The sequence below is a fragment of the Schistocerca piceifrons genome, chromosome 2 (assembly GCF_021461385.2).
Source record: "Schistocerca piceifrons isolate TAMUIC-IGC-003096 chromosome 2, iqSchPice1.1, whole genome shotgun sequence".
Taxonomy (NCBI): domain Eukaryota; kingdom Metazoa; phylum Arthropoda; class Insecta; order Orthoptera; family Acrididae; genus Schistocerca; species Schistocerca piceifrons.
This window is the reverse complement of record NC_060139.1, coordinates 899,888,720-899,901,927: the sequence shown is the minus strand read 5'-3', so window position 1 is coordinate 899,901,927 and position 13,208 is coordinate 899,888,720. Positions and strand designations below refer to the sequence as shown.

The 13,208-nt window shown below is 43.9% G+C and overlaps 1 protein-coding gene across 1 annotated transcript in view; it reads right to left on the bottom strand.

Annotated features, from left to right (window-relative positions):
• Positions 1–11,213, bottom strand: part of LOC124775558 (glutathione S-transferase-like) — a 28,752-nt gene extending 17,539 nt beyond the window's left edge. The window contains exon 1 of the mRNA XM_047250388.1: positions 11,081–11,213. The gene's annotated coding sequence lies outside the window, so the exon portion shown is untranslated. The remainder of the gene's footprint in view (positions 1–11,080) is intronic.
• Between the last annotated feature and the right edge of the window lie 1,995 nt (positions 11,214–13,208).

Sequence of the window (13,208 nt, the reverse complement as noted above, 5' to 3'; positions counted from 1 at the left end):
TTTTCTGTTTTAGGTTCGCAGTACGTAAGTAGTGGATGAGGTGCAGTGCCCAAGAAGCCATGTTAACCAATCAGGAGAAGGCATAGTGTGTCCTGTGGTACCATGAGACACGATCACCAACCACAGTGCAGAGACACTTCCAGACAACATCTGGAAGGAATCCACCTGATGTCAACAGCATTAAAGCCTGGTATGAGAAGTTGAAGAACACAGGATCGGTTGCTGACCTTGTGAGGTCTGGTCGACCAAGAACCTCAGCAGACAGGGTGGAAGCTGTAAGGCAGTCTTTTCTGCGAAGTCCGAAGAAATCTGTGCGCAGGGCCTCACGTGAATTACAGATGCCAAAAAGCTCTCTCAATGATATTTTACACAAACGTTTATTGTTTCGTGCATATAAAGTGCAAATCCTTGTTGCCCAATGACAGTACACGTCGATATGACTTTGCGGTCGAAATGCTACCACGTATTGAGGACGATGATGGTTCTCACACGAATTGCCTTTTCCGACGAAGCGACCTTTTTTGTCAGTGGAGTAGTGAATCGCCATAATGTGCGCATTTGGGGGTCACAACCCCCTGGCGAGGTCATGGAGTGCACCAGAGGCAGTCCAAAGGTGAATGTTTAGTGCGCTATTGCACGATCGAATTATCGGACCGTTCTTCGCTGAGGCTACCATCACATCTGCAGTGTATCTGGACATGTTGCAACTGTTTGCTGTCTACATCTAGATTTATACTCCGCAAGCCACCCAACGGTGTGTGGCGGAGGGCACTTTACGTGCCACTGTCATTACCTCCCTTTCCTGTTCCAATCACGTACGGTTCGCGGGAAGAACGACTGTCAGAGCCTCCGGGCGCGCTCTAATCTCTCAGATTTTACATTCGTGATCTTCTCGGGAGGTATAAGTAGGGGGAAGCAATATATTCGATACCTCATCCAGAAACGCACCCTCTCTAAACCTGGACAGCAAGCTACACCGCGATGCAGAGCGCCTCTCTTGCAGAGTCTGCCACTTGAGTTTGTTAAACAAATCCGTAACGGTATCACGGTTACCAAATAACCCTGTGACGAAACGCGCCGCTCTTCTTTGGATCTTCTCTATCTCTTCCGTCAACCCGATCTGGTACGGATCCCACACTGATGAGCAATACTCAAGTATAGGTCGAACGAGTGTTTTGTAAGCCACCTCCTTTGTTGATGGACTACATTTTCTAAGCACTCTCCCAATGAATCTCAACCTGGTGCCCGCCTTACCAACAATTTTATATGATCATTCCACTTCAAATCGTTCCGCACGCATACTCCCAGATATTTTACAGAAGTAACTGCTACCGGTGTTTGTTCCGCTATCATATTATCATACAATAAAGGATCCTTCTTTCTATGTATTCGTAATACATTACATTTGTCTATGTTAAGGGTCAGTTGCCACTCCCTGCACCAAGTGCCTATCCGCTGCAGATCTTCCTGCATTTCGCTACAATTTTCTAATGCTGCAACTTCTCTGTATACTACAGCATCATCCGCGAAAAGCCGCATGGAACTTCCGACACTATCTACTAGGTCATTTATATATATTGTGACAAGCAATGGTCCCATTACACTCCCCTGTGGCACGCCAGAGCTTACTTTAACGTCTGTAGACGTCTCTCCATTGATAACAACATGCTGTGTTCTGTTTGCTAAAAACTCTTCAATTCAGCCACACAGCTGGTCTGATATTCCGTAGGCTCTTACTTTGTTTATCAGGCGACAGTGCGGAACTGTATCGAACGCCTTCCGGAAGTCAAGAAAAATAGATCTACCTGGGAGCCTGTATCTAATATTTTCTGGGTCTCATGAGCAAATAAAGCGAGTTGGGTCTCACACGATCGTTGTTTCCGGAATCCATGTTGATTCCTACATAGTAGATTCTGGGTTTCCAAAAACATGATACGCGAGCAAAAAACATGTTCTAAAATTCTGCAACAGATCGACGTCAGAGATATAGGTCTATAGTTTTGCTCATCTGCTCGACGACCCTTCTTGAAGACTGGGACTACCTGTGCTCTTTTCCAATCATTTGGAACCTTCCGTTCCTCTAGAGACTTGCGGTACACGGCTGTTAGAAGGGGCAAGTTCTTTCGCGTACTCTGTGTAGAATCGAATTGGTATCCCGTCAGGTCCAGTGGACTTTCCTCTGTTGAGTGATTCCAGTTGCTTTTCTATTCCTTGGACACTTATTTCAATGTCAGCCATTTTTTCATTTGTGCGAGGATTTAGAGAAGGAACTGCAGTGCGGTCTTCCTCTGTGAAACAGCTTTGGAAAAAGGTGTTCAGTATTTCAGCTTTACGCATGTCATCCTCTGTTTCAATGCCATCATCATCCCGGAGTGTGGATATGCTGTTTCGAGCCACTTACTGATTTAACGTAAGACCAGAACTTCCTAGTATTTTCTGTCAAGTCGGTACATAGAATTTTACTTTCGAATTCACTGAACGCTTCACGCATAGCCCTCCTTACGCTAACTGACATCGTTTAGCTTCTGTTTGTCTGAGAGGTTTTGGCTGCGTTTAAACTCTTTGCTTTCGCAGTAGTTTCCTAACTTTGTTGTTGTACCACTGTGGGTTTTTCCCGTCCCTCACAGTTTTACTCGGCACGTACCTGTCTAAAACGCATATTACGATTGCCTTGAACTTTTTCCATAAACACTCAACATTGTCAGTGTCGGAACAGAAATTTTCGTTTTGATCTGTTACGTAGTCTGAAATCTGCCTTCTATTACTCTTGCTAAACAGATGAACCTTCCTCCTTTTTTTATATTCCTATTAACTTCCATATTCAGTGATGCTGCAACGGCCTTATGATCAGTGATTCCCTGTTCTGCACATACAGAGTCGAAAAGTTCGGGTCTGTTTGTTATCAGTAGGTCCAAGATGTTATCTCCACGAGTCGGTTCTCTGTTTAATTGCTCGAGGTAATTTTCGGATAGTGCACTCAGTATAATGTCACTCGATGCTCTGTCCCTACCACCCGTCCTAAACATCTGAGTGTCCCAGTCTATATCTGGTAAATTGAAATCTCCACCTAAGACTATAATATGCTGAGAAAATTTATGTGAAATGTATTCCAAATTTTCTCTCAGTTGTTCTGCCACTAATGCTACTGAGTCGGGAGGTCGGTAAAAGGAGCCAATTATTAACCTAGCTCGGTTGTTGAGTGTAACCTCCACCCATAATAATTCACAGGAACTATCCGCTTCTACTTCACTACAGGATAAACTACTACTAACAGCGACGAACACTCCACCACCGGTTGCATGCAATCTATCCTTTCTGAACACCGTCTGTACCTTTGTAAAAATTTCGGCAGAATTTATCTCTGGCTTCAGCCAGCTTTCTGTACCTATAACGATTTCAGCTTCGGTGCTTTCTATCAGCGCTTGAAGTTTCAGTACTTTACCAACGCAGCTTCGACAGTTTACAATTACAATACCGATTGCTGCTTGGTCCCCGCATGTCGTGTCTTTGCCCCGCACCCGTTGAGGCTGTTGCCCTTTCTGTACTTGCCCAAGGCCATCTAACCTAAAAAACCGCCCAGCCCACGCCACACAACCCCTGCTACCCGTGTAGCCGATTGTTGCGTGTAGTGGACTCCTGACCTATCCAGCGGAACCCGAAACCCCACCACCCTATGGCGCAAGTCGAGGAATCTGCAGCCCATACAGTCGCAGAACCGTCTCAGCCTCTGATTCAGACCCTCCACTCGGCTCTGTACCAAAGGTCCGCAGTCAGTCCTGTCGACGATGCTGCAGATGGTGAGCTCTGCTTTCATCCCGCTAGCGAGACTGGCAGTCTTCACCAAATCAGATAGCCGCCGGAAGCCTGAGAGGATTTCCTCCGATCCATAGCGACACACATCATTGGTGCCGACATGAGCGACCACCTGCAGATGGGTGCACCCTGTACCCTTCCTGGCATCCGGAAGGACCCTTTCCACATCTGGAATGACTCCCCCCGGTATGCACACTGAGTGCACATTGGTTTTCTTCCCCTCTTGCTGCCATATCCCTAAGGGGCCCCATTAGGCGCCTGACGTTGGAGCTCCGAACTACCAGTAAGCCCACCCTCTGCTGTACCTCAGCTGCTTCAGTATCACCCCGATGTGTCTCGCGATAGAACCTTTCCTGGGCGATGGACTGGTCGTGATGGGCCAACGGTTCTTTGGTTCTTTTTATGGGGTTATGTCAAGGACGAGGTCTACCGAACACGTGTGCCAGATCTTAAAACCCTGCGGCAAAGGATAACCACAGTCGTTGAATCGATCCCTCCAGTGATGTTGGCTAATGTGTGGCCGGAATCTGAATATCGCCTAGATGTGCTACGTGCTACCAAGGGTGCTCATGTGGAAGTTTACTGATGTGTGAAAAAAAACTGAAAGTTTGTAAACAATTAGACACCAGTTTCATATTTGTATCTAGCCTGAGTTATCAATTTATGCTATCAGGGCAAGACTTTTCGGACACCCTGTAATTTGAATCTTACATAAGCTCTTTTGCTCTGGAGCTGCATTTGATGTGAATATAGCACTTGCAAATGTTTAAATTTCTCTACCTCATCTTGGTGATGTGCAGAGAATTTTGCTTCGACCAGTGACTGGCATTTGCCAGATAGAGGCGTACACCAATGAGAACCTGGCGGCTCCTAGTATGCTGCTACTTCGGCTGTGCAGAATCTTATCCAAACAGGAATATTCCCAGGACTCGAAAATTTCTAATATTTGAAGGTAACACCAAACACCATCCCTAATAAAAATAAAGAATAGTTTTGACAAGCTTGGACACTGTAGCAGGGCTGCCATACGTTCGGGTTCCCTGATTAGTCCTGGTTTTGAGGGAGTCTAAGGCGGGGAGCGGGGGAGAGGGGGGGGGGCTATAGTATTGTTCGCTATATCCCTACACTGTTTTCCTTTTTTTTTCATCAGAAAAAATTCGACTCACTGAAAACTGATTTTAATAAATCTTAGAGTTAGTTTCGATCGTTAGTTTTATGTTAAAGACCACTGACAAGCGTGTTGATCCTATACAAATATTCTGCACACTTATTTATGGAGGATAATGAGAAGCCGCCGAAAACTTACTTCAGCATCGCCACGCCACTGCTCTGGACGCTTGTATGCAGTATGAGAGTGTTTCAAGTAAGTTTCACCCCACCCATCCCTGTTACGAACACATGTCTCGATAGTGCTGTAAACCAACTTCCGCGAGTTTTGAGCACTGAAATACGAGAAAACATTTTCCTCTTTATGTTCCCGATCACCACAGGAAACCGGCCGTCAGCCAATTTCTCGACGACAGCCTGTATGTTTACCGGAAAATATTTATGAAATGATACATGGACACCCTAGCTGCAAACAGGCGTTGATATACTTCATTGGGGACATGTTGAAAATGTGTGCCCCGACCGGCACTCGAACCCGGGATCTCCCGCTTACATAGCAGACGCTCTATCCATCTGAGCCACCGAAGGCACAGAGGATAGTGCGCCTGCAGGGACTTATCCCTTTGCACGCTCCCCGTGAGACCACATTCCCAACATGTCCACACCACTACATTCGTAGAGCGCCTAATAGATGTTTGCCCATCATACTCACTACTCGTGGCAGATTAACCTACCAAGTCCCGTACGAGTTCGGGCATAGCGTGTGCGTGTGGTGTGGACATGTTGGGAATGGGTCTCACGGGGAGCGTGCAAGGGTATGTCCCTGCAGGCGCACTATCCTCTGCGCCCTCGGTGGCTCAGATGGATAGAGCGTATGTCATGTAAGCAGGAAATGCCGGGTTCGAGTCCTGGTTGGGGCACACATTTTCAACATGTCCCCAATGAAGTATATCAACGCCTGTTTGAAGCTAGGGTGTCCACTTATTTCATTTCTAGCAAAGCTGTTTGGTCATCAACGGTAACTGTTCTTTCGGGAACAGACACTACCGTCATATACAGGGAATGTATGTATTTCATATTCTACATCTATACTCTGCAAACCACCGAGAGGTGCCTGGCCGAGGGTGCGTTCCATTGTACCAGTTGTTAGGGTTTCTTCCAGTTCCATTCACGTATAGAGCGCGAGAATAATGATTAAAGGCGTCCAGTAGTTATTCTAATCTTATCCTTACGATCACCAGCTGGCCGTCCGCCCCCTGTAGCTGAGTGGTCAGCGTGACAATGTCAATCCGAAGGGTTCGATTCCTGGCTGGGTCGGAAATTTTCTCCGATCAGGGACTGGGTGTTGTGTTGTCCTAATCGTCATTTCATCCCCATCGACACGCAAGTCGCCGAAGTGGCGTCAAATCGAACGACTTGCACTTGGCGAACGGTCTACCCAACGGGAGGCCCTAGCCACACGACATTTACATTTTAACAGGTGGCCAAATGTAGGTGGATGGTTGTATATTCCTAGAGTAATCATTTAAAGAGACTGTCTCCGGATAATTTACGTCCCTCTTGAGAAGTCTCCCAATTCAGTATCTCCCACGGATTAAACAAACCTGTGACCATTCGTGTTGCCCTTCTCTCCATACGTTCAATATCCCTTGTTAGTACTATATGTTAGCAATATTCTACAACAGACCACACGAGTGACTTGTAATCAATCTTCTTTGTAGATTGATTCCATTTCCCCAGCATTCTAACGGTAAACCGAAGTTGACCACCTGCTTTACTCATTCCTGAATCGAAGTGTTCATTCCATTTCATATCCCTACAAAGCATTACAACCAGGTATTTGTATGAGTTGGTTGATTCCAACACTGACTCATGGATACTATAGTCACAGGACATTAAGTTGTTTTCTTTTTGGGAAGTGCAAAATTTTGCGTATCTGAACATTTAAAGCAAGCTCCCCATCTCTGCATCACTTTGAAATCGTAAAATCTATTTGTGCAGCTGCTTTCGGATAGTACTTCGTTATAGATAAACGCATAATCTGAAAGAAATGTGATTTTACCATTAATATTGTCTGCAGGGTCATTAAGATACAATATGAACAGCAAGACACCCGAAGTTACTTGTACATCTGACGATCCTCCATCCAAGATAACATGTTGAACCCTCCCTGTCAAAAAGTTCTCGATCAAGTAACAAATTTCACTTCATGCCCCATATGATCGTGCTTTTGATAAGCGTAGGTTTGGTACCTAGTCAAATGCTTTTAGGAAATCAAGAAATACATTGTCAACCTGATTGCCTTGATCCAAATCTTGCAGTATGTCAGTTGAGAAAAGTGCGAGTTGGGTTTCACATGATCGAGGTTTGCGAAATCCTTGCTGGTCGGCATTTAGGTCATTCTGTTCAAAGTACCTCATTATGTTTGAGCTCAGAATATGTTCTAAGATTCTACAATAAATATATGTCAAGGATATTTTACAGTAGTTGTGGATCATTCCACTAGCCTTTTTTTAGCGCTGTGCGACCTGTTCCTTTTCCAAGAACTGAGCACTTTTTCCTGTTACAGGGATCTACGATAGATTTTAGTTAGAAGAGGGGCTAACTCAGCCGCAAATTCAGTGGAATCTGGCAGATTCCGTGAGGCCCTGCAGCTTTGTTCAATTTTAACGATTTGAGCTGTTTCTGACCACCACTGTCACGTACTTATTTCATTCATCTTTTCAGTGGTACGAGGATTACATTGGCGCAATCCTCCTGGGCTTTCCTTTGTAAAGGAACGTTTTAAAACTGAGTTAAGCATTTCAGCTTTTGCTTTGCTACCCTCAATTTCAGCTCCTGTCTTATTCGCTAGGGATTGGACACTAACTTTGGTGCCAATAACAGCCTTTACTATGAGAACTCCTTTGTATTTTGTAGAATCAGTTGACAATATTCTGGTACGGTAGTCCCTGAAGGCATCACGCACTGCTCTCTTCACAGCCAAATGCGCTTCACTCAGCATCTCCATTTATGGTACAACGCTTTGTTTTACACCTATTACGCAGTAATCTGTTTCTTTCGAAATTTCTTTACAGAAACAGTGTATCATGGAGGTTTCCCTCCCACTAGGAATTTTTCTTCCGAGTACATGTCTATGCAGTCCGTGGTCAACTATATATCTAGCTTACTGAACTTGACATAGTTGACAACTAGCAAATATGATAAAACCTATAAAACCGGCATACTAAAAATAGGGACTTCATTACTAACAGTTTTTTTACAAAAAAAACCGAGTAGTTTTTCCGTACGAACCAACAAGCACGATCACCTGGTACTTCGGGAATAACCCGTAGCAGCTTTAATAAGGAAATGTCAATAACTAAAACGAGGGTTTCAGTATGATTAACAACCGAAAGTCTAACAATACGAACGTAATTACTGATCACATCAGTGCAGCATTTAATCAATCCCTAACTTAACTGTAGCTATACTTTTATAAGCCAGCGTCGTGCAGTCCTAGTTTGCGTCCCGTCTCATATCGTCTACAGAACATTAAATCTCGCAATAACTCTAATTTTATCCATCATACAAAATGAAGCCAACAGCCTTCACCCACACAGAATCAAATCATACCTTCTTGGGATGAAAATCGTTTGAACATGTAACACGCCAGCCTCAGTTGCAAATAGAAACCAAACTTTACCCAGGTTTCAGCCAAAATAGTTTGGCCTTCTTCAGAAGCGAGAGACACTAAACTACTGCATGCCAAAGTTTGGCCATGTCAAGTGTAAGACTGTAGCACCGTAATAACTAGTCATAATCTACATTACTTGGGCTGAAGAAAAAGAGCAGGCCCCACTACGCGGACGAGGTCGATAGGCCGCGAGAGCTGCAGCTCGTCCGCGCAGTGGGGCCTGCTGTTTCTCTTCAGCCCAAGTAATGTAGATTATGACTAGTTATTACGGTGATACAGTCTTATACATGACAATGTGGTTTGGGACAAGCTGGCGACTATAATGAGGGGAAAAGAGTGGACTGGAAAACCAGAAGACTTTTAAACTCATATCTTAATCAAGAAGTTTCAATCAAAGTGAGAGGAGAAAGGACAAACTGGATCGGACTAGGAAAAGGAGTAAGAAAAGGATGCTGTCTATCACCTACTCTTTTCAACCTCTACTTGGAAAATATGATTGACCAATGCTCATTAGATGACAAAGGTGTAGAAATTGGAGGAAGAAGAGTAGGGCGTTTGAGGTTTGCTGATGACATGGTCCTTCTAGCTACAGGGGAAAAAGAATTACAGGATTTGGTGGACACCATTGAAACTAACGGAAAAAAATGTGGAATGAAAATTAACACAAATAAAACAAAAGTATTGGCACTAGGAGGAAATAAGGAAATAATTATGCTGAATGGAGAAATACTAGAACAGGAGCAAAATTTTAAGTATCTTGGAAGCAGGATAGACACCGACTGGAAGTGCACCACAGAAATTAAAACAAGGATAGCAATGGCAAAAGGGGCGATTTATAAGAAAAGGAGATTTTTCTGCAGCAGTCTGGACAGAGAACTCAGGAAGAGACTCATAAAATGTCTTGTGTGGAGTGTTGTTCTATATGGCGCTGAAACATGGACTATGAAGAAGAAAGACAGAAAGGCTGGAGACTTGAGATCTGGAGATGGCGGAGGCTGGAAAGAACAAGTTGGATAGACAGAGTAAAAAAATGAAGAGGTATTGCAAAGAGTGGGAGAGAAAAGAGTTACTAGATGTAATAAAGAGAAGAAAAAGAAATTGAATTGGGCATATATTAAAAAGAATGACGGACTGATAAAAACAGTTTTAGAAGGTTATGTAGAAGAGAAAAGGAAGCGAGGAAGGAAGAGATTCCAGATACTGGATGACATGATTGACGGTACAACATAGAGCAGCCTTAAGAAGGAAGCAATGGATCGCAGAAAATGGAGAGGCAAAGGACCTGCTAATATAGCAGATAACTGATGATGATGACTTGACATGGACAAACTGTGGCATGCAGTAGTTCAGTCTCACTCGCTTGTGAAGAAGGTCAAATTATTTTGGCTGAAACCTGAGTAAAGTATGGTTTCTATTTGCAGCTGATGTTGACGTGTTACATGTTCATGTATCACAGATGCTGACAAGGCTGCACGGTGTTAAAAATTCTTAAAAATCGTTTGAGGTATGTAATAGTCCGCCCCTAACGCAAGGCTTTGACGTTATGTACAAATTTTTTTTATAGAATTTCAGAACAAACTTTCAATACAGACAAATAGTGTGTGTCCAGTGGGATCATTTTGCATTTTAGTGTAGAAAGTGTACCACGAAAAAAAGCAGACGAACATTTTCATTGTTGCATATACGATTTTATCTGTGGTCTGTGCACAGCGATGTAATTCTCTACTACATTGAGTAGTCTTAAGTCTGTATTTTTGCCTGTAGGCTTATCTCGGTGCTGTTACCCTTGTGCTCAGCCAAGTATATTTTACATATTACATTGCTTGCTTTTGCTGAGCAGTTAGAAACAACGTATGAATATCGTAGAGCCTAGTATTTGTTTACAGGGAAGTGAAAAGTTATTCAGTACGTTGTTTCAAATTTTGTATACAATTCTAGTTTAGTTAATGGAATATACGTGTAGGTCGTTTAACGCAGCCACCATTGACAGTGTAACGTCAGCTACGAGTGCATGCGAAGTGATAAGCTTCCGAATGGGTTAGATGAAAACGGAAATTACGTAAACAGAGGCAGTCAACAGCAAAGAATGCATTGCATGTGAAACTTATGGACTGCATTTGAACTAATGGTCTACCACCGCTAAGTACGACCACAATATACGTTATGTACGGCAACGCACATATTTCCAGTTAGCACATAAGTATAATACTTCATATGTAAGCTGGAGCCGCAACAAACGAAATATTGATCACGATCGAATTTCAGTTACAAAGCAATCATGCACTCGCTTGATTTGACTGTAATGTGTTCCCTCCTACGATTACGATAGCGACTGTAGGGTAAAACATTTTGCATTTTGACAGCGTTACAACGTTTGTGCAATGAGTCGCCGTGAGATGCGTAGGTGGTTAACAAGAACGTCAAGTTTCCGAAGCCGTTATTGTGATTAACTATAATGATGTCAAAGACTAGTAAGACACTTACCTGCTTGTGCCGGGCGACTTAGGTGCTCCTTGCTTCTGCTGTGGCCTGAAACTGCAGCGCTCGACTAGTCAACTGTCCGCAGCAATATAAAGCCAGCTGTGGAGCTGTCCGGGAGTGGAGGGGCGGCGGAATGTTGCAACGTTAGCGTAAGAGGGGTGGGGAGGGGAGGGGAGGCGAAGGGAAGGGGAACAGCCGTACCTACCGCCATCCAAAGATGACCTACAGTTGTCCCACACTCCCGCGCCGTGCTGCGTGGCTATGCAATGAATCGCACTTGTAGACCACAATCCCTCAGAATTATTGAGATCCTTGGTAAAACCTATAATGACAGACCTCTTCCACCTAATATGCAACATACAAGGGTAATCCCAAAAGTAAGGTCTCCTATTTCTTTTTATAAGTACATAGACCTGTTTATTTCTACTATTTTTCGACATAATTACCATTTCTGTCGATACATTTTTGTAGACGCTGTGGCAGTTTTTGTATACCCATGTCATACCAGCTCGCCGCCATGCTGTTCTTTCACCTCGTCGTCGGAGCTGAATCGCTTTCCGGCCAAATATTCTTTTAACCTAGGGAAAGGTGATAATCACTGGGAACCAAGTCAGGACAATAGGGCGGGTGGGTGATTATGTTCCACTGAAACTGATGCAGGAGAGCAACGGTTTGCCGAGCGATATGTGGGCGAGCGTTGTCATGAAGAATGTGTACGCCCTTGCTCAGCATTCCTCTTCTCCGGTTCTGAATTGTCCGTTTGAGTTTTTTCAGTCTCACAATACCTGTGAGCGTTAATTGTGGTCCCAGCGATTCAGCTCCGACGACGAGGTGAAAGAAGAGGTTCATAACTTTCTGAACAGCATGGCGGCGAGCAGGTATGACATGGGCTTACAAAAACTGCCACAGCGTCTACAAAAATGCATCGACAGAAATGGTGATTATGTCGAAAAATAGCTAAATGTTCAAGCTGTAAACTGATGTAAACTATTATAGAAATAAACAGGTATGTACTTATAAGAAAAAAGACCTTACTTTTGGGATAACCCTCGTACGTCGGGTATTTCAAAACGAATATAGAGGTTTTAAGGCTTTGCAGCATTTAATACATTAAAATTATAGTTATAAAATAATACGCCAAATGAAAGAGCAGCTAAAACAGTTTTCTCACAAGAGTTCAATGTGAGCACCAGTCGTCAGACGGAACACATCGAGTCGATGGACGAATTCCTCTCAAACGTTCATCAGTGTGTCTGGAGTAATTCTTGCAACAGCTGCCTCGGTGTTGTACATTTACACTTACTTAACACAAGTCATGAGATACCTCCTAACATCGTGTCGTACCTCTTCTTGCCCAACGCAGTGCAGCTACTCGACGTAACATGGGCTTAAGTTGTTGAAAATCCCCTGCAGAAATAATGAGCCATGCAGCCTCTATAGCCGTCAATAATTGCGAAAGCGTTACTCTATCTGATCTCTCAAATGTTCGATGGGACTCATGTCGGGCGATCTGGATGGCCAAATCATTCTCTCGAATTGTGCAGTGTTCTTTAAACCAATTGCGATGAATAATCGCCCGGTAACATGGCGCATTGTCATCTAATGGCTCTGAGCACTACAGAACTTAACAGCTGAGGTCATCAGTCCCTTAGAACTTAGAACTACTTAAACCTAACTAACCTAAGGACATCACACACATCCATGCCCGAGGCAGGATTCGAACCAGCGACCGTAGCGGTCGCGCCGTTCCAGACTGTAGCTCCTAGAACCGCTCGGCCACCCCGGCCAGCACACAGCGGTTCTCGAATGGCTCCGTGATCAAGGAGCGGTTTTCTATCTCCGAGGAACTGAATTGTGGGTAAGACGTTCCGACTAGAGCTGTTAATAAAACAGCGATATATAGATATTTTTTCCACGAAACGGTGACATTGTAACTAACCTGTTACTACGGGTTATTACGTTATTTTTGGGAATGGAAATACTTATTGCTTATGAAATTAACGTGAGAAGATTAGGGTCGCCACCGACTCTAACCATACAACTAATCAAAGGTTTGGTCGAGTCGGAAAGTAAATTAATTTGATCACAGACCAAAAACTCACAAAAATGCGTACGTTGTGATGTCGCTCAT